We start from the raw sequence: 26,687 nt of genomic DNA on the forward strand, positions 1-26,687 counted from the left end.
TTCCCTGTCCTTTAACCAGTTCTCAATCCATGAAAGGACCTTCCCTTTTATCCCATGACAGCTTAATTTACGTAAGAGCCTTTGGTGAGGGACCTTGTCAAAGGCTTTCTGGAAATCTAAGTACACTATGTCCACCGGATCCCCCTTGTCCACTTGTTTGTTGACCCCTTCAAAGAACTCTAATAGATTAGTAAGACACGATTTCCCTTTACAGAAACCATGTTGACTATTGCTCAAGAGTTTATGTTTTTCTATGTGTCTGACAATTTTGTTCTTTACTATTGTTTCAACTAATTTGCCCGGTACCGACGTTAGACTTACCGGTCTGTAATTGCCGGGATCACCCCTAGAGCCCTTTTTAAATATTGGCGTTACATTAGCTAACTTCCAGTCATTGGGTACCGAAGCCGATTTAAAGGACAGGTTACAAACCTTAGTTAATAGTTCCGCAACTTCACATTTGAGTTCTTTCAGAACTCTTGGGTGAATGCCATCTGGTCCCGGTGACTTGTTAATGTTGAGTTTATCAATTAATTCCAAAACCTCCTCTAGTGATACTTCAATCTGTGACAGTTCCTCAGATTTGTCACCTACAAAAGCCAGCTCAGGTTTGGGAATCTCCCTAACATCCTCAGCCGTGAAGACTGAAGCAAAGAATCCATTTAGTTTCTCCGCAATGACTTTATCATCTTTAAGCGCTCCTTTTGTATTTTCATCGTCAAGGGGCCCCACTGGTTGTTTAGCAGGCTTCCTGCTTCTGATGTACTTAAAAAACATTTTGTTATTACCTTTGGAGTTTTTGGCTAGCCGTTCTTCAAACTCCTCTTTGGCTTTTCTTATTACACTCTTGCACTTAAGTTGGCAGTGTTTGGGCTCCTTTCTATTTGCCTCACTAGGATTTGACTTCCACTTTTTAAAGGAAGTCTTTTTATCTCTCACTGCTTCTTTTACATGGTTGTTAAGCCACGGTGGCTCTTTTTTAGTTCTTTTACTGGTTTTCTTAATTTGGGGTATACATTGAAGTTGAGCCTCTATTATGGTGTCTTTAAAAAGGGCCCACGCAACTTGCAGGGATTTCACTTTAGTCACTGTACCTTTTAACTTTTGTCTAACTAACCCCCTCATTTTTGTATAGTTCCCCCTTTTGAAATTAAAGGCCACAGTGTTGGGCAGTTGAGGTGTTCTTCCCACCACAGGGATGTTGAATGCTATTGTATTATGGTCACTATTTCCAAGCGGTCCCACTATAGTTACCTCTTGGACCAGCTCCTGCGCTCCACTCAGGATTAAATCTAGAGTCACCTCTCCCCTTGTGGGTTCCCGTACCAGCTGCTCCATGAAGCAGTCATTTAAAGTATCGAGAAATTTTATCTCTGCACTTCGTCCTGAAGTGAAATGTTCCCAGTCAATATGGGGATAATTGAAATCCCCCACTATTATTGGGTTCTTAATTTTGATAGCCTCTCTAATTTCCCTTAGCATTTCATCATCACTATTACTGTCCTGGTCAGGTGGTCGATAATAGATCCCTAATGTTATATTTTTACTAGAGCATGAAATTTCTATCCATAGAGACTCTATGGAACCTGTGGATTCGCTTAAGATTTTTACTTCATTTGAATCTACACTTTCTTTAACATATAGTGCCACTCCTCCCCCTGCACGGCCTGTTCTGTCCTTCCGATATATTTTGTACCCCGGAATGATTGTGTCCCATTGATTGCTCTCAGTCCACCAGGTTTCTGTGATGCCTATTATATCTATATCCTCCTTTATCACAAGGCACTCTAGTTCACCCATCTTATTATTTAGACTTCTGGCATTTGTATACAAGCACTTTAAAAACTTGTCCCTGTTTATTAGCCTGCCTTTTTCTGATGTGCCAGATTCTTTTTTATGTGACTTTTTATCATCTGATCCGGCCCTTACATTATACTTTTCAGTCCTCTGCTCCTGACTATAACCTGGAGATTCTCTATCATCAGACTCTCCCCTAAGAGAAGTCTGTGTCCGATCCACACGCTCCTCTGCAGCAGTCGGCTTTCCCCCATCTCCTAGTTTAAAAACTGCTCTACAACCTTTTTAATGTTTAGTGCCAGCAGTCTGGTTCCACTTTGGTTTAGGTGGAGCCCATCTCTCCTGTATAGGCTCCTCCCATCCCAGAAGTTTCCCCAGTTCCTAATGAACTTGAACCCCTCCTCTCTACACCATCGTCTCATACACGCATTGAGACTCTGAAGCTCTGCCTGCCTACCTGGCCCTGCACGTGGAACTGGGAGCATTTCTGAAAATGCCACCATAGAGGTCCTGGATTTCAGTCTCTTCCCTAGCAGCCTAAATTTGGCTTCCAGGACATCTCTCCTACCCTTCCCTATGTCATTGGTACCTACATGTACCACGACCACCGGCTCCTCCCCAGGACTACACATAAGTCTATCTAGATGCCTCGAGAGATCCGCAACCTTCGCACCAGGCAGGCAAGTCACCATACGGTTCTCCCAGTCATCACAGACCCAGCTATCTACATTTCTAATAATCGAATCTCCCATTACTAACACCTGCCTTTTCCTAGAAACTGGAGTTCCCTCCCCCGGAGAGGCAACCTCAGTGCGAGAGGCAACCCCAGAACCATCTGGAAGGAGGGTCCCAACTACGGGAAAGTTTCCCTCTGCTCCCATTGACTGCTCTACTTCCCTGGGCCCTTCTTCCTCCTTAACAGCACAGGTGCTGTCTAAGCGAAGGTGGGACAATTCTACAGTGTCCCGGAAAGCCTCATCAACATACCTCTCTGCCTCTCTCAGCTCCTCCAGTTCCGCCACCCTGGCCTCCAAAGTCCGTACATGGTCTCTGAGGGCCAGGAGCTCCTTGCACCGACTGCACACATACACCACCCGCCCACAGGGCAGGTAATCATACATGCAACAGTCGGCGCAATAAACTGGATAGCCCCCACTCTGCTGCTGGGCTTCTGCCTGCATTGTATCCTAGTTAGTGAAAGGGTGGTTTACAGAAGGGAGTTTTGGAATGTGGTTTGGTTTATAGGTTTTAGGGGGGGGCCACGGGGATGGGGTTATGGCTGGCGAGGGACTCCCACTCCCTTCCCACTCCCCTTCTAAACTCCCTTGCGAAACTCCCTGTTAGCAGCCCCTGGTCGCTTGTGCACGGCTTTATAAAGCCCTGGCCTGAGTGAATGCCCCGCCCACTGATTAAGGCTCAGCCAATTACCAGAGGCTTCGAGCTTTCAAACCTGCCTCCAACTGCCAGCCAGAGCACACGGTCCCTCAAACAACCAACCAAACAAACACAAGCTCAGCACACAGCAAGTAACCCCCAAACACAAACAAACACACACTACAGACAGTCACTTACCCCACAGATGCTGTATTAGCTCCTCCTTCACCTGGAGAACTCCCTTGTGAAACTCCCTGTTAGCAGCCCCTGGTCGCTTGTGCGCGGCTTTATAAAGCCCTGGCCTGAGTGAATGCCCCGCCCACTGATTAAGGCTCAGCCAATTACCAGAGGCTTCGAGCTTTCAAACCTGCCTCCAACTGCCAGCCAGAGCACACGGTCCCTCAAACAACCAACCAAACAAACCCAAGCTCAGCACACAGCAAGTAACCCCCAAACACAAACAAACACACACTACAGACAGTCACTTACCCCACAGATGCTGTATTAGCTCCTCCTTCACCTGGAGAACTCCCTTGCGAAACTCCCTGTTCGCAAAGTACAGGTCATGGAAGTCGTAGATTCAGGAAGCGAGTCTGCTATGTCACAAATCCCAAGAAGTGTCCAGGCAACAGTGCAGATCCCTAGCTATCTGCCACGTCTGCCCTGCTGCGTTCTTCATGGACTCCCGGTACTTACTTTGGCTCCGACTTGGATTCTGACTCCCGATTGACCCTTGGAAACATGGCACCAACTGTGATACCTGGTATTGACCCTGAGCCCAATTCCTGATTCTGTCTCTGTCTCTGACCCTCGGCTTGACTCTTGACCCTGATACTGACTTTGACCCCTGGCTTCAGTTCCAGGATCTCCAGCTCCTACCATTTGTCCTACCCACCTTTGCCCAGCATCCTGACACAGACTATCTATCAGGGCGGGAGGGGCAGAGCAAAAAAAAAAAAGGCCCACTGGAGCTCCTTGCCCCACCCACCAGCTGGCCTGCGCTCTGTCTCCACCTCCCCCCTCCCTCCAGCGCTTCCGCCGCCATACAGCTGATCAGCGCAAGCCTGGGATGGAGGGGGGAGGAGGAGGAATGAGGCGTGCTTGCAGAAGAGGCAGGGCCAGGGCGGGGATTTGGGGAGGGATCCAATGGGGCAGTGAGGGGGGGGACTGGAGGCGGAGCTGGGGTGGGGATTTGGGGAGGGATCCAATGGAGGAAGGAAGGGGCGGAGTTGGGGCGGGGGGGTGCGAGCCTCCACCTGGCTCTGCTCCGCCTGTGAACGGAGGCAAAATATTGGGACCATTTGTGTCGCGTCCAAAGGTAGGTTGGGACGCGGGACAAATAAGCAAATATCGGGACAGTCCTGATAAAATCGGGACATCTGGTCACCCTAAGTATAACTAACAGCCCATAACTCACTCCATAACATCTGCTATTATCCACAATTCATTACACTGCTCTACAGCCAAAATGCTTCTGAAATAAATGTAGTCAAACTTTACTAATTCTGGGTCACTGAGAACGAAAATGATGCTTAAAATTGTTGATTGGCTCTAGTTTTCAAGATATACTATTGGGTCAGTATATATGACCCTTGACTTGGGAATGGCGGAGGATAAGTGAGTTATAAAGGGAAGGGATCTCAATTTAAACCAGAAATGACTAAAATACATCTTGGACTGGATCTATGAATAAATCTATGATTGGGTTTGGACAGTACTTGCTTTTTAGGCAAAACAATGAATGATGCAATCTGAAGCTGGTATTGCATCATACATGATATGAATTGCATCATGTTATTCCTAGAAGTCATGGATGATGCAATCATAACGAAGCTTACATCACTCTGCTGAACAAATTGCCCTATATCAGCTCTAGAAATCATACAGTGTCGTGCTCTCATATTTGTCAGTGTTTGATTTTGCAAAGGGACACATTTCTGTTTAGCCAAAGTGAGCAGAGATGCCTCGTACTTGTGTGAACCGTGCAGATAACTTCTGCTATGTTTGTGGTGAAGTGACTTTTGCATCACAAAAGCGCAGTATAACCACTATGGTTAAGAAAGCCTATCACCTTTATTTTGGCTGCAAAATTGGAGATCAGGACAATAGGTGGGCCCCACACATATGCTGCAACACTTGTGCAACAAATCTTCGCCAGTGGTTGAACAGGAAAAAGAAATCTATGCCTTTTGCAGTGCCAATGATTTGGAGAGAGCCAACAGATCATACCAGCAATTGTTACTTCTGCATGGTGCCTCCAGTTGGGAAAGGTGTGTCAAAGAAGAAAAAGTGGACTGTGCATTATCCAAACATTCCATCAGCTATACGCCCAGTACCCCACGGAGAAGGACTGCCGGTTTCTGATGCACCAGAATCATTCTCACTTGAGTCAGACGAGGAAGAGGATGAAACTTCTGGTCCTGAACCATCAATGTCACAGGACCCACATTTTCTCCCATCGTCCTCCTCTGAACCACACCTCATAACACAAGGTGAACTGAATGACCTTGTCAGGGATTTGGAACTACCCAAGAGTAAGGCAGAGCTCTTGAGCTCCAGACTACAGCAGTGGAATCTCCTGGCAGGTGATGTTAGGGTTTCCATGTTCCGTGACCGTCAAAAGGATCTTATCCCATTCTTCTTCATGGAAGGTGATCTTGTAGCCTGCAACAACATCGATGGTGTGATGGCAGCCCTCAACATCGTTCACGATCCAGATGAGTGGAGACTGTTCATTGATTCATCGAAGACGAGTCTTAAAGCTGTTTTACTGCATAATGGCAATGTTTTGCCATCAATTCCAGTTGGTCATGCAGTCCATATGAAGGAAACCTATGACAACATCAAACAACTTTTGAGGTGCATAAACTATGACCAACATCAGTGGCAGCTTTGTGGCGATTGGAAGGTTGTTGCTCTCTTGCTTGGTCTGCAGACTGGATACACAAAGTACTGCTGTTTTCTCTGCGAATGGGATAGTCGTGCAAGAGATTCCCACTACATCAAGAAAGATTGGCCACTCCGACAGTCATTGGAGCCTGGGAGGAAAAGTGTTCAGCATCCACCACTTGTTGAATCAAGGAAGATTTTGTTACCACCCTTACACATCAAGCTGGGTCTGATGAAGAACTTTGTCAAGGCCATTGACAAAACACAAGCAGCTTTCAAGTACCTCCATGGAAAATTTCCAAGGTTAAGTGAAGCTAAGATAAAGGAAGGTGTCTTTGTTGGTCCTCAGATTCGTGAACTTCTTCGAGATGATGCATTTGACCATGCACTGCGTGGCAAGGAAAAGACGGCATGGAAAGCCTTCCAGTTAGTGGCAATAAATTTTCTCAGAAACAACAAGGCAGACAACTACAGGTTGTTGGTGGAAAACCTCCTCAAGGCATACAAAAGCCTTGGTTGCAACATGTCACTAAAGATACATTTTTTGCACTCTCATCTAGATTTTTTTCCACCGAACTGCGGAGCAGTGAGTGATGAGCACGGCGAGCGATTTCACCAGGACATTGCAACAATGGAAAAACGCTATCAGGGCAAATGGAGCCCATCAATGCTTGCAGACTGTTGCTGGACAGTGACAAGATATGCTCCATTTAATGAATACAAGAGACAAGGCAAGAAGCGCCAAGTAGACACTGAATAGGACTAAACTATGTACATAATAGTTTTTTGCCTTTTGTTTCATAATAAATTTGATTTATATAACCCTTTTGCTGATTTTTAAAGTGTTACATAAACAGGACAGGTGAAATATTATCATGTAAAGCAACCATAAACACATGAAAAGACCTAGGTTTACAATTTATGATTAAAACTCTACTATCTACACAATATACATAGACATAAAATGTAAAAACTTAAATATCTTAGAAACAGTAGCCAATCAGTTGTTTTAATTGTCATATTTGAATTCAGCACATCAAAATACATAGACTCATAGACTCATAGACTTTAAGGTCAGAAGGGACCAATATGGTCATCTAGTCTGACCTCCCGCATGATGCAGGCCACAAAAGCTGACCCACCTACAACAGAATCTTCCAGCCTGCGACCCCTGCCCTATGCTGCGGAGGAAGGCGAAAAACCTCCAGGGCCTCTGCCAATCTACCCTGGAGGAAAATTCCTTCCCGACCCCAAATATGGCGATCAGCAGAACCCCGAGCATACAGGCAAGATTCTACAGCCGGACCCTCATTTTACCTGCGATGGCACGTTAATGCCTAATTGACTAAAATCACATTATCCCATCAAACCATTCCCTCCATAAACTTATCAAGCCTAATCTTGAAGCCAGAGAGGTCCTTCGCCCCCACCGTTTCCCTCGGAAGGCTGTTCCAAAATTTTACCCCTCTGACGGTTAGAAACCTTCGTCTAATTTCAAGCCTAAACTTCCCCACGGCCAGTTTATATCCATTCGTTCTCGTATCCACATTACTACTAAGCTGAAATAATTCCTCTCCCTCCTTGGTATTAATCCCTTTGATATATTTAAAGAGAGCAATCATATCCCCCCTCAGCCTTCTTTTGGTTAGGCTAAACAAACCGAGCTCCTCGAGTCTCCTTTCATAGGAAAGGTTTTCCATTCCTCGGATCATCCTAGTGGCCCTTCTCTGTACCCGTTCCAGTTTGAGTTCATCCTTTTTAAACATAGGAGACCAGAACTGCACACAGTACTCCAAATGAGGTCTCACCAGCGCCTTGTATAACGGAATCAGCACCTCCCTGTCCCTACTAGAAATACCTCGCCTAACGCATCCCAAGATCGCATTAGCTTTTTTCACAGCCACGTCACATTGCTGACTCATAGTCATCCTGCGATCAACCAGGACTCCGAGGTCCTTCTCCTCCTCCGTCACTTCCAACCTATGCGTCCCTAACTTATAACTAAAATTCTTGTTAGTCATCCCTAAATGCATCACCTTACACTTCCCACTATTAAATCTCATCCTATTATTGTTACTCCAATTTACAAGGTCATCCAAGTCTCCCTGCAAAATATCCCGATCCTTCTCCGAATTGGCAATACCTCCCAACTTTGTGTCATCCGCAAACTTTATCAGCCCACTCCTACATTCGGTTCCGAGGTCAGTAACGAATAGATTAAATAAAATTGGACCCAAAACCGAACCTTGAGGAACCCCACTGGTGACCTCCCTCCAACCCGACAGTTCCCCTTTCAGTACTACCCGCTGCAGTCTCCCCTTTAACCAGTTCTTTATCCACCTCTGGATTTTCATATCGATCCCCATTTTTTCTAATTTAACCAGTAATTCCTCGTGCGGCACAGTATCAAACGCTTTACTAAAATCTAGGTAAATTAGATCCACCGCATTTCCTTTATCTAGAAGGCGGGTAGTGAAGACAAAGCCTAAGTGGAAGGACCAGGGACAGAAGTGGCTATAACCATGGTCACATCAAGGAGTTTTTAACTGGGCACCAGGTGGAGTGGAGACAAAATTTTAACCAGTTTTTTATATCCATAAAAAAACCTCCTGATGACTGTTTGACAGACCTGACTCTAGGAACAGCCTCAGTTACCCTGGCAAAACCCCCAGCTGGGTCATAAGAACAGCTGTTCTGGGTCAGACCAATGGTCCATCTAGCCCAGTGTCCTGTCTTCTGACAGTGGACAGTGCCATAGGCTAGGAACTCTATCCCTGCCCATCCTGGCTAATAGCCATTGATGGACCTATCCTCCATTAACCTATCCTTGGGTCTGGGCAGTCCCTGTGCCCGTGGCTTGTGAGTCTACCTCTTTGTTTGCCCAACCTCCCCACCTCCAAGGGCCCAGGGAGCCTGGAGCTATTGCTTTGCTGGAGCTGGTCACAGCTGGGCGTAGCCAAGATAAGAGCTATGAAGCTGTTCCTGGTGACGTGTCCAGGGGTCACTGCTGGGCCTAGCAGATTGCATCCGGCCTGTGTGAGTGCAATGGAGGTGGTTGGTTTGTGTAGGTGAGAGAGAGAGCTTGGGGCACTGGGCCTGGTGTAAAACCTGAGTCCTGAACCATAGTCAGCAAAGTCTGGCCATGCTGTGAACCAAAGTCAGGCCATGTATTACAGTAGATGCTTACAAGTTCACTGTCCGATACATGACCTAGGCAAAGGTATTACTAGCGTTGCTAACACACAGGCACTCCTAAGAAGCAACAGACACTGGGTATGTGTGTGAACACACTCCAAGAGATTAGTATGATTAGTCAGAACATATTGTTAAATATCATTAGTATGGTATGAAAAGTATAGGTGGTTAGAATATAGCCCCTCAGAGGACACAGCATTTTGCTTTTACTGCCATTTCTTCTCCTCTAATGATGCAGCAAACAAAGTTCACACTGATCCAGCATTTATTGATAAGGGATTCAGAAACTGGCATAGGGCTAATGAATGTTTTAAAAACCACCAACTGTCAAAATCTCATGTGTTGAGCTGTTCTTCATGGTCAAGTTTTAATGAAGGGAAACCTATTGATGTATTGTTGGATGAGGGCAAGCAGGCTTATTTGTCTAAACAAGAAGAATGGTGCCATAACCTAAGTGTAATAGAGCGACTAATTGACATTGTTCTGTGTTTGGCGAAAGATGGGAGACCATTCAGGGGTCACAATGAAAAAGCTGACAGTTTAGAGAGAGGTTTATTTCTAAATCTTGTCAATATGCTCCAAAAATATGATCCCGTAATGGCAAAGCATGTGCAACAATCTCCTCGAAACGTTATCTATCTGAGTAATTGCTTCCAAAATGATTTAATTGTGGCCTTGCATAACGTTATGCAACAAAAGATTGTGTCTTCACTAAATGGAAAAATGGTCTCAATAATTCCCGAGGACACTACTGACTGTGGACACCATGAACAGATGTCTGTTGTGGTGCGGTATTTTGACAATGAAAAACATAGTCCAACTGAACATTTTGTGTCTGTTCAGAGACTATTAACAGTTGATGTTCAGTCTATTTTTGACCAGTTAAATGACGTCCTTGGCATTCTTAAAATTGACTGGTCATCAGTGATGTCAGTCTGTTTTGATGGCGCATCTACTATGTCTGGATGTACTGCGGGAGTTCAAATGAAATATAAAGAAAGAAACAGTGAAATACTCTATGTACACTGCTATGTGCATTGTTTGAACCTTGTCCTAGTAGATGCATGCACTTCAAGTAAACAAAACAGAACTCTCTTTTTTTTTTTTTTTTTTTGGGTGTTATTCAGACTCTTTATGCCTTCATGGAGGGGAGTCCTATGTGACATGCAGTAATAGAGAAGATTTCACAAGAAGTAGGATCCCAGTTGAAGACTTTGAAGTCACTGTCAAACACAAGATGGGCATGCAGAGCAGAAGCAGTGGCTGCTGTAAAACAAAACTACTCCATCATTTTACAAGCTTTACAAGAGATTATCAAAACAACTCGCCTAGCTGATGCTAAAATAAAAGCCAGGGGCCTTATCCATGAACTAAATTCATTCAAGTTCATCTTTGCCCTTCACATGATGCACCCTATTCTCCAGATGGTGGTAAAAGTGAGTAAGGCTCTTCAAGCTCCCGATCTCAACTTACTTACTGCAATGACAGGGGTGAAAAGCTTGCGTAACTCTTTGGCTGCGATGAGAAGTGGCCCAGAATATTTTCAATCTATTTTCAATGACAGTGTGAAAATGTGTGTAGAGAATGATATCGATTCCCCCAGTTAAGAAGAGAAAAACGTTCACTCGTATTGATGACGCGTTTGAGTCCCAGCATCACTTTGATACAAAAGAGGAGCAGGAGAGAATAACTTCATTTTACACGCTTCTAGACTCAGTGATTACTGGCATTGACCAGCGATTTGAACAGGAGACTAGTAAAATTGTGACAGCAATGGGAAAACTGCTGAGCTTAGACATTGGCAGGGACTATATGAGAATCATTGCCAACAAATGTAAAGTGTCCTTGGATGAGTTGGAAGCTGAAGTCGGATTACTTTGGGGTTATGACAGATCTGTTCGTAAAGGTAGCACTACGAACACCACCAGAGAGTGGCTTGATTGGCTAAAGGAATCGGATCGGTCGTTCATGTTCCAGGCCATTTACAAATCTATTCAATACTTTGCAGTTTTACCTGTTACAAGTTGTTCATGTGAAAGCCTTTTCGAAACTAGCACATGTAAAAAAGAAAATAAGAAGTACAATGTCCCAACAGTGCCTCGACTCACTCATGATTTTGCATATTGAACAAGAATTGGCTTCGTCAGTTAATTACAATGATGTGATTGAAGAATTTAAGTCCATAACACCTGGTGAGTGATGTCTCATTCTCTAGGACAGGAACATAAAGAAACCTTAATCTGTTTTGGTCAATTTGGGTTAGCTCATTATCTGGTTAAAGATAAAGATCATGAAAATTGACTGTATCTTTGTATACGCCTGGTTATCACTACAGCAAAAATTTTGTATTTTGTGTCTCATTTTTTAAGTTTGTTTTTTTTAAGTAAAGTTTAGTTGTTAATTTAAAAAAAAATAAGTTTAGTTAAGTTTTGTTTTTTTTAGTTTGTTTGATGAATAAAAATAATGTCCTTTATGATTGAGTATTCAATAAATGTTCTCCTTAAAAAAAAATCCCTGGGTGCACGCCCTAGTGAAATGTGCTGCACATGTCTATGCTCAGGATGCTATACAGAGAGAAAGAGAGAGAGAGAGAAATCTCACCACTCTGTGAAGCTTGAATCTCAGGGTTGCAGGTGGTGTTGGTCATGGGGGGAATGCTGGAGACCGGTAGAGAGCCCACAGCACAATCAGTCAGAAAGATGACGTTCCAATGGAATTGATGCAGAATTTGGATCCAGGCATCAGAATGTTTACTTGGGCAGGGGTAAGGGGTTTTTGTAGGGAAATAACAATGAACACTAGATTTGTTTATGTTTAAACTGATGATTTAAGGGAGTATAACAAAGTTGTTTTGGTCCAGGCTACACAATAAGAACTGATCATTCCTGGCTATGGGCGGTGTTCCTTCGAGGGAGCTCCTAATGCAATTAGGTTGTTTCAGTATTGTGGATATCAATAGAGGATTTATTACTAGAATTGGTCTGATAATTACTGAGCTGGGTGTGTGCAGGCATGGGTTAATTACCGTCTGGAGCAGAGATTTCCCATCATGCAATGCTTCCCAGCTTTCCTGATCCCAGAGTTCAGTATGGTTCTTGCCTTGGAATCTCTGTTCTCCATTCTGTATGCTAATGGAGATGCCTCCCTTTCCCATCTTTGAAGCAAATGAGGCTAGGGAGTTTCCTTAATCCTATCACCCTTGTCTGTAGGGGCTTAGGTGTGTCTCCCATGGCCTTTACATTGCTTTTTGTAAGTCTTTCTTCTGATCAGTTTTGGCTCAAGCAGAGGCTGGGGGAGGGAGCCTTCATGAGTCAGACTGCAGAGCTCCTTGACACTGTGGGATGAGGGCGGGGGGCAGAGTGGCAGGGGGGACCTGCCAGACATGGGTGGAGGGAGACCCTGGACCTGCAAGCCCCCAACAGTGGTGGGGGCACCAGAGCCAGCTCAATAGCTGCACAGTGCCTCCACTTTGTCACGGTGTTTATAGTAAAAGTCAGGGACAGGTCACGGGCTTCCATGAATTCTTCTTTATTGCATGGGACCTGTCCCTGACTTTTACTCTAAATATCTGTGACAAAATTAATGATCTGGATAATGGGAGGGATTGCACCCTCAGCAAGTTTGAAGATGACACTAAGCTAGGGGGAGAGGTAGATGCACTGGAGGGTAGGGATAGGGTCCACAGTGACCAAGACAAATTGGAGGACTGGGCCAAAAGAAAACTGATGAGGTCCAACAAGGACAAGTGCAGAGTCCTGCACGTAGGACGAAAGGATCCCACACACCACTACAGGCTGGGGACCGACTGGCTAAGTGGCAGTTCTGCAGAGAAGGACCTGGGGATTACAGTGGACGAAAAGCTGGATATGAGTCAACAGTGTGCCCTTGTTGTCAAGAAGGCTAACGACATATTGGGCTGCTTTAGTAGGAGCATTGCCAGCAGATTGAGGAAAGTGATTATTCCCCTCTATTTGGCACTGGTGAGGCCACATCTGGAGTATTGCATCCAGTTTAGGCCCCTCATTACAGAAAGGATGTGGACAAATTGGAGAGAGTTAGTTCAGCAGAGGGCAATGAAAATTATTAGGGTGCTGGGGCACATGACTTCTGAGGAGAGGCTGAGGGAACTGGGCTTATTTAGTCTGCAGAAGAGAAGAGTGAGGGGGGATTTGATAGCAGCCTTCAACTACCTGAAGGGGGGTTCCAAAGAGGATGGAGCTCGGCTGTTCTCAGTGGTGGCAGATGACAGAACATGGAGCAATGGCTGAATATTAGGAAACATTATTTCACTAGGAGGGTGGTGAAGCCCAGGAATGGGTTGCCTAGGGAGGTGGTGGAATCTCCACCCTTAGAGGTTTTTAAGGCCCAACTTGACAAAGCCCTGGCTGGGATGATTTAGTTGATGTTGGTCCTCCTTTGAGCGGGGGGTTGGACTAGTTTACCTGATGTCTCTTCCAAACCTAAACTTCTATGATTCTGTGAAACCTTAGCCTTACTCAGAAATATTGCTATGGAAACTTCAGAAAGTTGTAAGAGACAACAGTCTGAAACCCAGTAACACTACTTCGTTGTTCTGTGACTGCAGAGGTGTTAACAGGGCATTGAACATTAAATGATCTTTAACAATATGTTCTGACTACTTGCATTAAAGAAATCCATTCCACCTTGGTTTAGTAGAGAGACCTCTGATTGACCAATAAGAATCTGGTGTTGCAGGTCCCCATAGTGCAATCTATATTTGCTTCTCCATTGTCAGTGCAGCTTTTCTTTTGGTGAGTTTTGCACACAGATGCAGAAATGTGGACTTGCGCATCCAAAAGTTCTGCAGCCACTGATCATCAGTCCAAACTTTCATTGTTGCAGAAGATTTTTGCCCTTGAGAAGGATGTAAGATGACACAATAGAATACACTTACTGAATACACCTCTATAGAAAAAGAAAAAAGGTAGAATTAAAAACTCCAAATTACAAATCAAAGTACAAAAACCATAGCAAGTGCTATAATAGAAGCACAGATGGAATTGCTAAAACTAATTACAACTAGTTACTTAACATTTTTTGATGAGCATTATCTATTCAAATAAAAAATAAACAGCACAATGATATGCATTGCACAATGATAATACAGATAAATGACGATGTGTTCAGAGTAATAAGCATAATAGTTTTGCTCCTTTAGAAATGTTATTTCTATCATTAAAATGGATTACCAGGAAGAGAGCAGGGAATCACAGCAGCAGATAAGACAAATGTGTGAACTGTTATGAGACTTCATGTAGACATATAATGATAAGACTCTTTTAAATACTCAAAATGTGTGACGCAGAGTTTGAGGGACTGTAGGTAAAATATTTCACTGCATCAAGTCTCCTGTAGCAGTAAAGTAGCACCAGGGGCAGCAGGTTTGTATATTTTTTGGTGACATCCAGAAGAGGTCCAAGGGAGTTTTGCTGTGGGAGGGGGTTTGAGGTGTAGGCTCTAGGAGGACGTTTGGGTGAGGGGTGCAGGCTCTGACCTGGGGCAGGGGATTGGGGTACAGGAGGGGGTGCAGACGTGTGGGCTCTGGGAGGGAGTTTAGCACCTCAGCACATTATATAAGAGAAAGGAGCTGCACTGACTTCATATAGACATAGAAACTGATAGAATACTCAAAATGTGTGAGGCAGAGTTTGAGGGAGGGGGTGTATGTACAATATTTCACAGCATTAAGTCTCCTGGCTGTAACAGTAAAGTAGCACCTCAGCATTTATATAAGACAGAGAGACGCTGCGGTGTCTAAGCATTGACAGTCTAGGAATTGGGATGCCTGCACCTTTAAGAACACAGCCCCAGGAATCTGCCCTCTTCTCCAGCACTGACATGCAGTGTCCTGTGAGGAGAACTAAAAAAGCCTCTGCCCCCTGCACACCCCTATATTTGCAAGAACAGCAGGGGGTCAACTGTTAGCCCCTCTCCCCCCTTTGCCCCTTTTTAATACCTCCAAAGACCAGGCAGCAAAGTCTGACTCCAAGTAAGGGCAGAGTGAGGGCAGCTGCAACAGTGGATGTTACTGCACCTGCTCAGTTCTGATGGGCATTCTGAGAGGGAGCTTTTTGTGTCATCACCGGCCATGCCGTGAACCAAAGTCAGGCCATGTAGTACATCAGATGCTTACAACTTCACTATCCGATACATTACCTAGGAAAGGTATCACTAGCATTGCTAACACACAGACACTCCTAAGAAGCAACAGACACTGGGTATGTGTGTGAACTCACTCCAGGAGATTAGCCCAGGCACATCCTCCTGACCTAATACCAGATAAGAGGGTTTGACAGAAGTGATGAATAGGGATGTTTTGCCCGAGACACCTGGAGCAAAGTACAAGGGGAGGTAACAAGCAGATGTCGTGAAACACATGAGGTGGTATGTAAGTTGTTTGTCTCAGTCTATAAATGTTGGGGTACCTCAATTTAACCCTTTGTGCGGCCTAGGGGACAGCAGAAATTCCCACTGCTGACTGAGCTGCTCCTTGGCACTGGGCACTCGTGTATTAGTGTATCTGTAACCACAGAATCAGGATGCTAGAACTGTGCCTTGAGGGCAATAAACCTGGCTGAGTGCCTTTGTCACCAAACTGTGCCTGTGGTCTTTCTTTCTGGGTAGTACTATCGAGGTCTGCTGAACCAACTGTCTGCGCAGGGCTGGGACAGCATACGGAGAGAGCAGGCAAGCACGCTGACTGACAACAGTTTGCAGAGGGCTATGATGGCAAGGAGCACAATTTCAGGGGTGGCAAATTTCCCAGGCAACATCCCCACCTATGCCGCACCAGGAGTTACTATTTTTATTGTCCAAACATTTATTTTGATCAAAAACGGCTTTTTTATGCATATAAAAAAATGGTTAATAATTGGTCTCCGCTCCACCTGGTGCCCAGTTAAAAACTCTATGATGATACCACAGTTATGGCCACCTCCCTCCCTGGTCCTTCCACTTAGATGGACAACAGTGACCTGAGCTTTAGCTGGATTCTGCATTGTATCCTTAGGGGCATAAGAAACGATCTGTAGCAACAAATATGATGATGTCACCCATTGTGTTTTGTTTGTATTAGACTGTCTGAATTTGATTACAAGACTTTATTATCTTACATAGAGAAACAATGAACAGGGGATATACCCAGGGATTTACTTTAATCGTTAGTGGATTTTGGCCTTACACAATGTCAGCTCTGTGCGGTTTCAGACGCTCTACACACTCCTCACAGAGGGTGAACATTTAGCCAACACCCTGGAGAAAAATACCATCATACTGTGTGTATCAGTGCTGAACATGAGAGAGTGACAGAGCTGTCAACATCCTCACTTTCCTGAAAATTGTGTTACATGGACACAGCGGGGGACCACAAAGACTGTCTCAGTAACTCCATGAAGATCATCTCCATTTCTTTTTCACATTAGTGCTGAGATTTTCAATGGGAGTTTTCAACTTAATTTTAATGGGGGGCTGATTGCTTAAAACACCCAGGAAGCTTTGAAAACCTCAGGCTAAGTTAGGAGTCTCTGCATGTTTTGGTGAAAGCCACATATTTACTGACTGCTTTGCACAAGGCTTCTTTCACCTCTCTGTTTCTCAGGCTGTAGATGAGGGGGTTTACCAGGGGAGTCAGGACCGTGTAGCAAAGAGAGACCACTTTGTTCAGGTTTCTCAGTGTATAATGTTTCGGTAGCAAGTACACAATCATGATGGATCCATAGAAAATTGTCACCACAATGAGGTGAGAGGAGCAGGTGGAAAAGGCTTTTTGCCTCCCGGTGGTGGAAGGGATTCTCAGAATGGTGGCGATGATACACATGTAGGATGTCAGGGTTAGTAGGAATGGAGGCAGGGTGAATACAGAGACTAATATGAAAGCCAGCAATATGAGCTGGTGGGTATCAGTGCAGGAGAGTTCCATCAGTGGGATGGAATCACAATAGAAATGGTCAATTTCATTTGTGCCACAGAATATTAACTGTGATAGGAATAAGACAAAGATAGCAGTAGCCAAACAGCCATTAAACCATGACCCAGCAGCCAACTGGAGGCAAAACCTGATATTCATAAGAGTTGAATAGTGCAGGGGTTTACATATCGCTAAATACCGATCATAAGACATTGCTGCTAGGAGATAGCATTCTGTACATGCCAGAGAACCAAAGAAATACAGTTGTATGATGCAGCCACTGACTGAGATGGTTTTGTCCCCAGTCAGGAGACTGGCCAGCAACCTGGGCAGGATGGTTGAGGTGTAGCAGGTCTCCAGGCAGGACAAGTTGCCCAGGAAGAGGTACATGGGGGTGTGAAAGTGCTGGTCAGCCGCAATGAGCACCACGATGAGAGTGTTCCCGGCCACGGTTGCCATGTAGATGACTTGGAACATCAGGAAGAGAAGAATTTGCAGGTCAGGGAGATCCCCGAATCCCAGAATGATGAATTCTTTAATGGCCGTTTGGTTTCCCCAGTCTCTGTCTGCCATGGTTTGAGTCCAGGAACAATAAAACAAGCTGTGTAATTGGATTGGAAGAACATAGAGTTTAAGGTTAGTCAAGTTGCATTAATTAATTCCATAAGTATGCAGAAACTCCCCTTCCTTTCCAGATTACAGGCTGAAATTTTAAACCTAAATGTAGAGTTCAGAGCAAAGTGCCAGAAGTCTCAATTTGAGAACAGAACATTTGTATCCATGTAAACCATCGTCTGCCATGATCAGAGCAATCACTACTGAAACAGCCCATATCTCTGGTAGCCGAGTACTGATATAGCGGATCAGAATATTTCTTTATCTACTATGATATTCCCTCTAGTGACATCTTAGAGCTTAACAATGATGCTTAAATGCTATATTTCATTTCTGGCAATGACCAGAATCATGCCATGTCTTAGGAGTCAAAATCAAACAACTAAAATCTTGGACTGAGATTTTTCAATGCAGTTTAGAGTCCTTAGGCAATGACCTTCTGTTAGATTTATTTCTATTAATTCTACAAATATATCCTGGTATATTCAGCATTTCAGTGCCCTGTAGGAAAAAGAACAATTTTCACCCCCTCACAAGAGATCAGTTCATGCCATAAATTATGAAGTGGAGTAAATTCTCCCTTAGTTTCTCTGGTGGTGATGGTGACATGGTAAGTGACTGGCAATGCCTTTTCTGTTTCCTGACGTTCACTATGTAGCAGTAATAAAAAACAGCTCTTTGTAGGGTGGATCTTAGGAAGGGACAAAAGCAGGTTGATATGCAACCCTAACTGGGGAGTGACCCTCCCCACGCCATAATGATTGTGGGATGATAATACAGGAACAAGAAAGGCACTCAGGGCGGGGGAAGGTGCTGTCCCTGAACTTGGAGTCTAGAAACATTGTGGCATGTGTGATCTGGGGTAATAAGACTCTATCACCACTCGCCACCCCATTGGGGCACACATGAGCCAGATCCCCAGCTGGTGTAAATCAAGGCAGCTCCATTTTTGTCAGTGGGGAAGATCTCCAACTGAGGACCTGTCACAAGACATGGATCTCACACTCCATGTCTGTGAAAAGGTGCTATGAACAGTGACTGGCACTACGGTGGGAAGGTGAGGCTAAAACTGTTAATATTCACCTGAAGAAGAGCTCTGTGCAGCTCGAAAGCTTCTCTTGTTCACCAACAGGACTTGGTCCAATAAAAGATATTACCTCGCCCGCCTTGTCCCTCTAATATTCACAAAGAACATTCATGCCCCTGTTTGGAAGGTGGTATAGAAATGCAATCAGGAAGACAGTGCTCACCTGAAACCACAGGACAGTCCAAGCTTGAAGTGATGAGCTCTTATTTCTCAGGGTTCAGCGGCCAAGGCTCAGGATCCTCAGCAGAGGTTCTTGTCTCTCCTCTTTCTGCAGAAACTGGATTTTCTCAGTGAAGAGACCTGCAGTTACCTGAAGGGATGAACCGGTGGATTTGATCTTCGTTTGGAAAAGGGGCTTCCCCTTTGATTTACAAAGTGTAAATGCTCCCTCATATTTGTATTCTGTCTTCACGCTTTTTCATATGGCCCCACTTTAACCTTTCTCCCACTTGAATCATTTTGTGTCTCCAAAGCTTTGTAGCTAACAATGTCCCGTGTGACTTGCAATTATACAAGTCCCATTCTACATCATTTTTTAGTTTAACAATCTTTTGTGGAAAATATTTTAGATCTTGAACAAAAACCAGCTTACATTTTTGGAAGATGCCTGTCCAAGGTGATGGGCTGTTATAATGTACAGTAGAACCTCAGAGTTACGAACTGACCAGTCAACCACACACCTCATTTGGAACCGGAACTATGTAATCAAGCAGCAGTAAAGACCAAAAAAAATATTTATTTTTTTAAATTCCAATACAGTACAGTACTATGTTAAACATAAACTAGTAAAAAAAATAAATGGAACATTTAAAAAAAAAAGATTTGACAAGGTAAGGAAACTGTTTCTGTGCTTGTTTCATTTAAATTAAGATGGTTAAAAGCAGCATTTTTCTTCTGCATAGTAAAGTTTCAAAGCTGCATTAAGTCAATGTCCAGTTGTAAACTTTTGAAAGAACCAACATAACGTTTTGTTCAGTTATGAACATTTCAGAGTTACGAACAACCTCTGTTCCCGAGGGCGCTCATAACTCTGAGGTTGTCGTGGACTTGCACCACCCCTTAATTAGTATTCAAGATAAGCCATCATCTAATGGGCATTTTTGAAAATAGCTGCCCATATGTCACCCTTACAACATGCTGCTACCCACTTTCTCATTATTGTATTGGCCGCTGAAATCTATTGGTCACGAGTCAGTATTTCTGACCTTCCCCCTCCCTCACTTTTCTCTACTCTGCTGCCATTTAGTGTCCAATTCCCAGCATGACAGCCTGTTACTCTGCTCTCCTGCAGTGCATTCTTCTTTTTGCTTTCCCATTCTTAGCTCTTATGTCACCTGGTGCCCATTATTTAGTATAACAGCCCATTTCTCACTACTTAACATCTGCTACTATCCACAGTTCATTAGATAGCATTGAGGTCCTTTTCTCTTTAGTGCTCTTTACCTACCACTTATACAGCATTATACAGCTTCACCTCCCTTTCCACTTCCCTCGGTTGGTCATTTGACAACATAACATCTCCTTTCTTGCCCTTCCACTTTGGCTGCTGTCCATTGGGCAACACCACTACACCTGTCCCATTCCTCTGCCCTCTAGTAGCCCTAGACAGCATAATCTCATCTCTCCTCATTTCTTACCTACTGCTAGGTGTGCGCTGTTCCAAATTATAGCCACTAGCAACCAAATCACACAACATCATGATTGCAATATTAGTGGCTACGAGAGCACGTACAACAGCAGCGGCTTTCAATGTATTAGCAAGGGTTTCCCCTCCATCCAGTGCACTTGTGTTGATGTGGGGTCTGTTTCCAATGGAAACGCATAGATTGAACCTACCGTGACAGAATCCCCATTGCTCTCCAGACTGAACTTCCATACACGCCTCTGAGAATCTAAGTGTTCAACTCCCATTTCAAAGTGATTTGGGTGCCTAACTCTATTAGGTCCCTTTGAAAATCCTTTCCATTGTGTTGGAGCCCTACCGGTCTCACTGTTGCCCAGCTCCCTTACCTCTGGCCAAGCCCTGACATGCTCCTAGTGACTGAGCCAGCACTGCCGTGTTAGGCACCACAGGAGCTCTGCCCATTGGTAGGCAGTAGCTTTGTAAGGCACCTGGGGCTGACTAGACACAGTATCCTGAGAACTAGCCCTCTCGGGACGGGCGCTTGTTGCAGTGAGTTTTGGCGACACTCTTTGTAACAGGTCCCCTCCCTTTGAACTTCTCTGTGCAGTTGGTGGCAGAAGAGCAGCTGCTGCCCTGAAGGGCTGCAGGAAGAGTCCCTCTTCAGGGACTGTTTGACAGACCCAACTGCAGAATTGGCCTCAGTTCTATGTGTGCCTGGCAAAACCCCTGCTGGGTATGGACAATCCCAGTGGACCTAGCATGTGCATCTACTTCTCTGTGGTTGCCCAACCTCCCCGCTTCCAAGGGCCCAGTGAGCCTGGAGCAGGTGCTTTGCTGGAGCTGGTCACCGCCGGGCTTAGCCCAGATAAGAGCTATGAGGCTGTTCCTGGTGAAGTGTCCAGAGGTCACTGCTGGGGCCTGGTTGTTTGCATCCGGCCTGTGTGAGCACAGTGAAGGTGGCTGGTCTGCAGAGGGCTATGCTGGCAATAAGCACAATTTCAGAGGTGGTAGATTTCCCAGGCTTACGTCCCCACATATGCTGCACCAGGAGTTAGTATTTTTATTGTCCAAACATTTATTTAGATCAAAAATGGCTTTTTTACGGATATAAAAATTGGTAAAAATTTGGTCTCCACTCTGCCTAGTGCCCAGTTAAAAACTCCATGATGGCACCACGGTTATGGCCACCTCCCTTCTGGTCCTTCCACTGAGATGGACAACACTGAGTGCTGAGATTTTCAAAGGGAGTTTTCAACTTAATTTTAATGGGGGCTGATGGCTGAAATCACCCAGGTAGCTTTGAAAACCTTAGGTTATTTTATTATGTAGGTGTATCTGCACATTTTTGTGAAAGCCACTGTCAAGGCTGTATACCCACTTTGAACTTTAGGGTACAAATGCAGGGGCCTGCATGAGGACTTCTAAGCTTAACTACCAGCTCAGTTCTGGTCCGCTGCCACCATTCCCTACCCTGGGAAGCTTTTAGAAAACCTCTCACCAATTCCCTGGTGAATACAGATCCAAACTCCTTGGATCTTAAACAAGGAGAAATTGACCCTTCCCCCCTCCTTCCTTTCACCAACTCCTGGTGAATACAGATCCAAACCCCCTTGGATCTTAAAACAAGGAGAAATCAATCAGGTCCTTAAAAAGAAGGCTTTTAATTAAAGAAAAAGGTAAAAATCATCTCTGTAAAATCAGTATGGAAAATAACTTTACAGGGTAATCAAACTTAAAGAGCTCAAAGGACCCCCCTCTGTCTTAGGTTCAAAGTATAGCAAACAAAGATAAACACTCTAGTAAAAGGTACATTTACAAGTTGAGAAAACAAAGTAAATCTAAGACGCCTTGCCTGGCTTTTACTTACAATTTTGAAAATAAGAGAGACTTGTTTAGAAAGATGGGGAGAACCTGGATTGATGTCTGGTCCCTCTCAGTCCCAAGAGCGAACAACCTCTTAAAACAAAGAGCACACACAAAAGCCTTTCCCCCCCCCCCCCAAGATTTGAAAGTATCTTGTCCCCTTATTGGTCCTTTGGGTCAGGTGTCAGCCACGTTACCCGAGCTTCTTAACCCTTTACAGGTAAAAGGATTTTGGAGTCTCTGGCCAGGAGGGATTTTTAGTACTGTACACAGGAGAGCTGTTACCCTTCCCTTTATAGTTATGACACGCCCCCCAAATCACAGATAGTGTTGGACGTTTGGTTCCACACTGGCTGTGATTTCTTCCTGGAGTTCTAGGAGAAAACAGAGTTAATAAGACACATGTACCTTTAGACATACTACTGATTATATAAAAACTAACAATATGTTTCATTCCAAGAACAATTGTTAACCAGTTAACTCTGGGAAACTTTCCCGGGAGAGTGCATCAGCCACTTTGTTAGAAGCTCCCGAAATGTGTTGTATTTCAAAATCAAAATCTTGGAGAGCTAAACTCCACCGAAGAAGTTTTTTGTTATTTCCCTTGGCGGTATGAAGCCACTGTAGCGCAGCATGGTCTGTTTGTAGTTGGAACCGCCGTCCCCAAACATATGGGCGTAGCTTTTCCAGCGCGTACACAATGGCGTAGCATTCCTTTTCGCTGATTGACCAGTGGCTTTCCCTCTCAGACAGTTTCTTGCTGAGAAACACGACAGGATGGAATTCTTGATCCGGTCCTTCCTGCATTAAAACTGCTCCCACGCCTCGCTTGGACGCATCTGTGGTTACTAGGAACGGTTTGTCAAAGTCTGGGGCCCTTAGCACAGGGTCAGACATGAGTGTTGCCTTAAGCTGGTTAAAGGCCTTTTGACACTCATCAGTCCACTGAACTGCATTTGGCTGTTTCTTTCTGGTTAGGTCTGTCAGCGGGGCGGCGATTTGGCTGTAGTGTGGTACAAATCGCCTATAATATCCGGCCAAGCCTAAGAAGGATTGGACCTGTTTCTTTGACTTTGGAACCGGCCACTTTTGGATAGCATCCACTTTGGCCTGTAGGGGATTTATAGTTCCTTGACCCACCTGGTGCCCCAGGTACGTCACTCTGTTTTGGCCTATTTGACACTTTTTAGCCTTAACAGTTAGTCCTGCCTGCCGGATGCGCTCGAAGACTTTTTCCAGGTGCTCCAGGTGTTCTGTCCATGAATCAGAAAAAATGGCCACATCATCGAGGTAGGCAACTGCAGATTCTCCCAATCCCGCTAAGAGACCATCTACAAGTCTTTGGAAGGTGGCGGGTGCATTTCGCAACCCGAAAGGGAGTACATTGAATTCATACACCCCTGCCTGGGTGACGAAGGCGGACCTTTCCTTAGCGGGTTCATCTAGTGGTACTTGCCAGTACCCTTTGGTTAAGTCTAAAGTAGAGATGAATTGGGCATGTCCCAATTTTTCCAATAGCTCATCTGTGCGTGGCATTGGATAGTTGTCAGGACGAGTTACAGCATTTAGCTTATGGTAGTCCACGCAAAAGCGTATTTCCCCATCTGGTTTGGGAACTAGAACCACTGGAGATGCCCATGCACTGGTAGAGGGGCGGATTATACCCATCTGTAGCATGTCCTGGATCTCCCTTTGTATAGCAGCTTGGGCATGAGGTGACTCCCGGTAGGGTGGGGTTCTAATTGGGTGAGCATTACCTGTGTCAATGGAGTGGTATGCCCATTCGGTCCTTCCTGGAGTGGCTGAGAAAATCGGTGCAAAGCTTGTGCACAGCTCCTTGATCTGCAGTCACTGCAGACGTCCCAGGGTCGTGGAGAGGTTCACCTCTTCCACGCCACCATTCCTTTTTCCTTTGTAGTAGACACCTGCAGGCCACTCCGCATCATCTGTTTCCTGGGCTGTAAACTGGCAAATGTTTAATTCTCTGGAATAAAAGGGCGTAAGAGAATTAACATGGTATACCGTAGGCTTTATGTTGGAGGTGGGGGAGGCTATGAGATAGTTAACAGCTCCTAGGCACTCCTGGACCGTGAATGGTCCTTCCCACGACGCTTCCATTTATGTGCCTGGAGCGCCTTTAAGACCATGACTTGGTCTCCTACTTTGAAGGACCGTTCTCTGGAATGTTTATCATACCAGGCCTTTTGCTCTTCCTGAGCATCCTTTAGGTTTTCTTTAGCAAGGGCTAAAGAGTGTCGGAGGGTGCTTTGTAGGTTGCTTACAAAGTCTAGAATGTTAGTTCCTGGAGAAGGCGTAAACCCCTCCCATTGTTGCTTCACCAACTGTAATGGCCCCTTAACCTCGCGGCCATACACAAGTTCAAATGGTGAAAACCCTAAACTGGGATGTGGTACCGCCCTGTAGGCAAAAAGCAACTGCTGCAACACTAGGTCCCAATCATTGGAGTGTTCATTTACGAATTTACGTATCATGGCCCCCAAAGTTCCATTAAACCTCTCCACCAGACCATTGGTTTGATGGTGATGAGGGGTTGCAACCAAGTGATTCACCCCATGAGCTTCCCACAGGTTTTTCATGTTCCCTGCCAGGAAATTAGTTCCCGAATCTGTAAGTATGTCGGAGGGCCACCCTACCCTGGCAAAAATGTCTGCTAATGCCTGGCACACATCGTTAGCCCTGGTGTTGCTTAAGGGTACAGCTTCCGGCCATCGGGTAGCAAAATCCATGAAAGTCAGTACGTACTGCTTTCCTCTGGGTGTCTTCTTTGGGAAAGGACCCAGAATATCCACAGCTACTCGCTGAAATGGGACCTCAATTATGGGTAGTGGCTGGAGAGGGGCTTTAACCTGGTCTTGGGGCTTTCCCACTCGTTGGCACACCTCACAAGACCGGACATAATTAGCAACGTCCTTGCCCATTCCCTCCCAGTGGAAGGACTTCCCCAACCGGTCTTTGGTTCTGTTCACCCCAGAATGGCCACTGGGATGATCATGGGCTAAGCTCAAGAGCTTTACCCGATACTTAGTGGGAACTACCAACTGTCTTTGAGGATGCCAGTCTTCCTGGTGCCCACCAGAAAGAGTCTCCTTGTATAAAAGTAGTTTTTCTACAACAAACCGGGATCGGTTAGAAGAGCTGAGAGGTGGTGGGGTGCTCCGTGCCACCGCCCAAGCTTTCTGAAGGCTGTCATCTGCTTCCTGCTCGGCCTGGAACTGTTCCCTTGATGCTGGAGACATCAGTTCCTCCTTGGACTGTGGACTGGGGCTTGGTCCCTCTGGAAGTGATGCAGGTGCTGGGGCTGTTTCCATTGACTGTGAACCGCTGTCCGCTGGTGCACTATGTGGTATTTCAGGCTCTGGCTGAGCCTCTTGGGTAGGGTTATCTGCTGCTTCCACCAGTTCAGACTCGCTGGTGCCCTCTGGCATTGGAGTTGTAGACGGGCTTGCAAGCGCTGGACTCAGTGCTGGCAATGGTTCTGGTGCTGGTTGCGTTGCCAGTTCCGGTTCTGGGACTGGCTTTGGCTGGGTCTCTGGGATTGGATCCACTACGGCTGTTGCAGTCGTTGGCAGTGGATCCGGTTCCACCACCTTTGTTTGGGTCTCTGGTAACACAGACGGGGCCCTGGTGGACGGCTCAGGAACAGGGATGGGGGTGGAAGCTTGCTTAGCCTGGCTGCGGGTGACTATTCCCACCCTCTTGGCTAGCTTCACATGGTTGGCCAAGTCTTCCCCCAGCAGCATGGGGATGGGATAATTGTCATAGACTGCAAAAGTCCACATTCCTGACCAGCCCCTGTACTGGACATGCAACTGGGCTGTAGGCAAGGTTACAGACTGTGACACGAAGGGTTGAATTGTCACTGTAGCCTCCGGGTTGATGAGTTTGGGGTCCACTAGTGATTGGTGGATAGTTGACACTTGTGCCCCAGTATCCCTCCAAGCGATAACCTTCTTTCCGCCCACTCTCAAGGTTTCCCTTCGCTCTGAGGGTATGAGAGAGGCATCTGGGTCTGGGGATCTTTGGTGTGATTGGGGTGTAATGAACTGTAATCGGTTGGGATTCTTGGGGCAGTGAGCCTTTATATGTCCCAGTTCATTACATTTAAAACATCGCCCTGCTAAGGTATCACCGGGGCGATGTTGGTTGATGGAGACTGGTGTGGTGGGGTGAGAAGGCGTCTGGGGTTTCCCTTGGGATGTGGGTGGGGCCTTGGGTTGTCCCCGGTGGTAAGGTTTTGTTTCGGCTTGCCCCTTCTGATATTCGCTCCAACTGCTACTAGCTTTTTTCTTTTCTGT

The 26,687-nt window shown here is 45.4% G+C and overlaps 1 pseudogene; it reads right to left on the bottom strand.

The window, feature by feature from the left end:
* Positions 1 to 16,789: 16,789 nt before the first annotated feature.
* On the bottom strand, positions 16,790 to 17,808 carry LOC135887287 (olfactory receptor 6N1-like; annotated as a pseudogene).
* Between the last annotated feature and the right edge of the window lie 8,879 nt (positions 17,809 to 26,687).

This window comes from Emys orbicularis, chromosome 13 (genome assembly GCF_028017835.1).
Source record: "Emys orbicularis isolate rEmyOrb1 chromosome 13, rEmyOrb1.hap1, whole genome shotgun sequence".
NCBI lineage: Eukaryota > Metazoa > Chordata > Testudines > Emydidae > Emys > Emys orbicularis.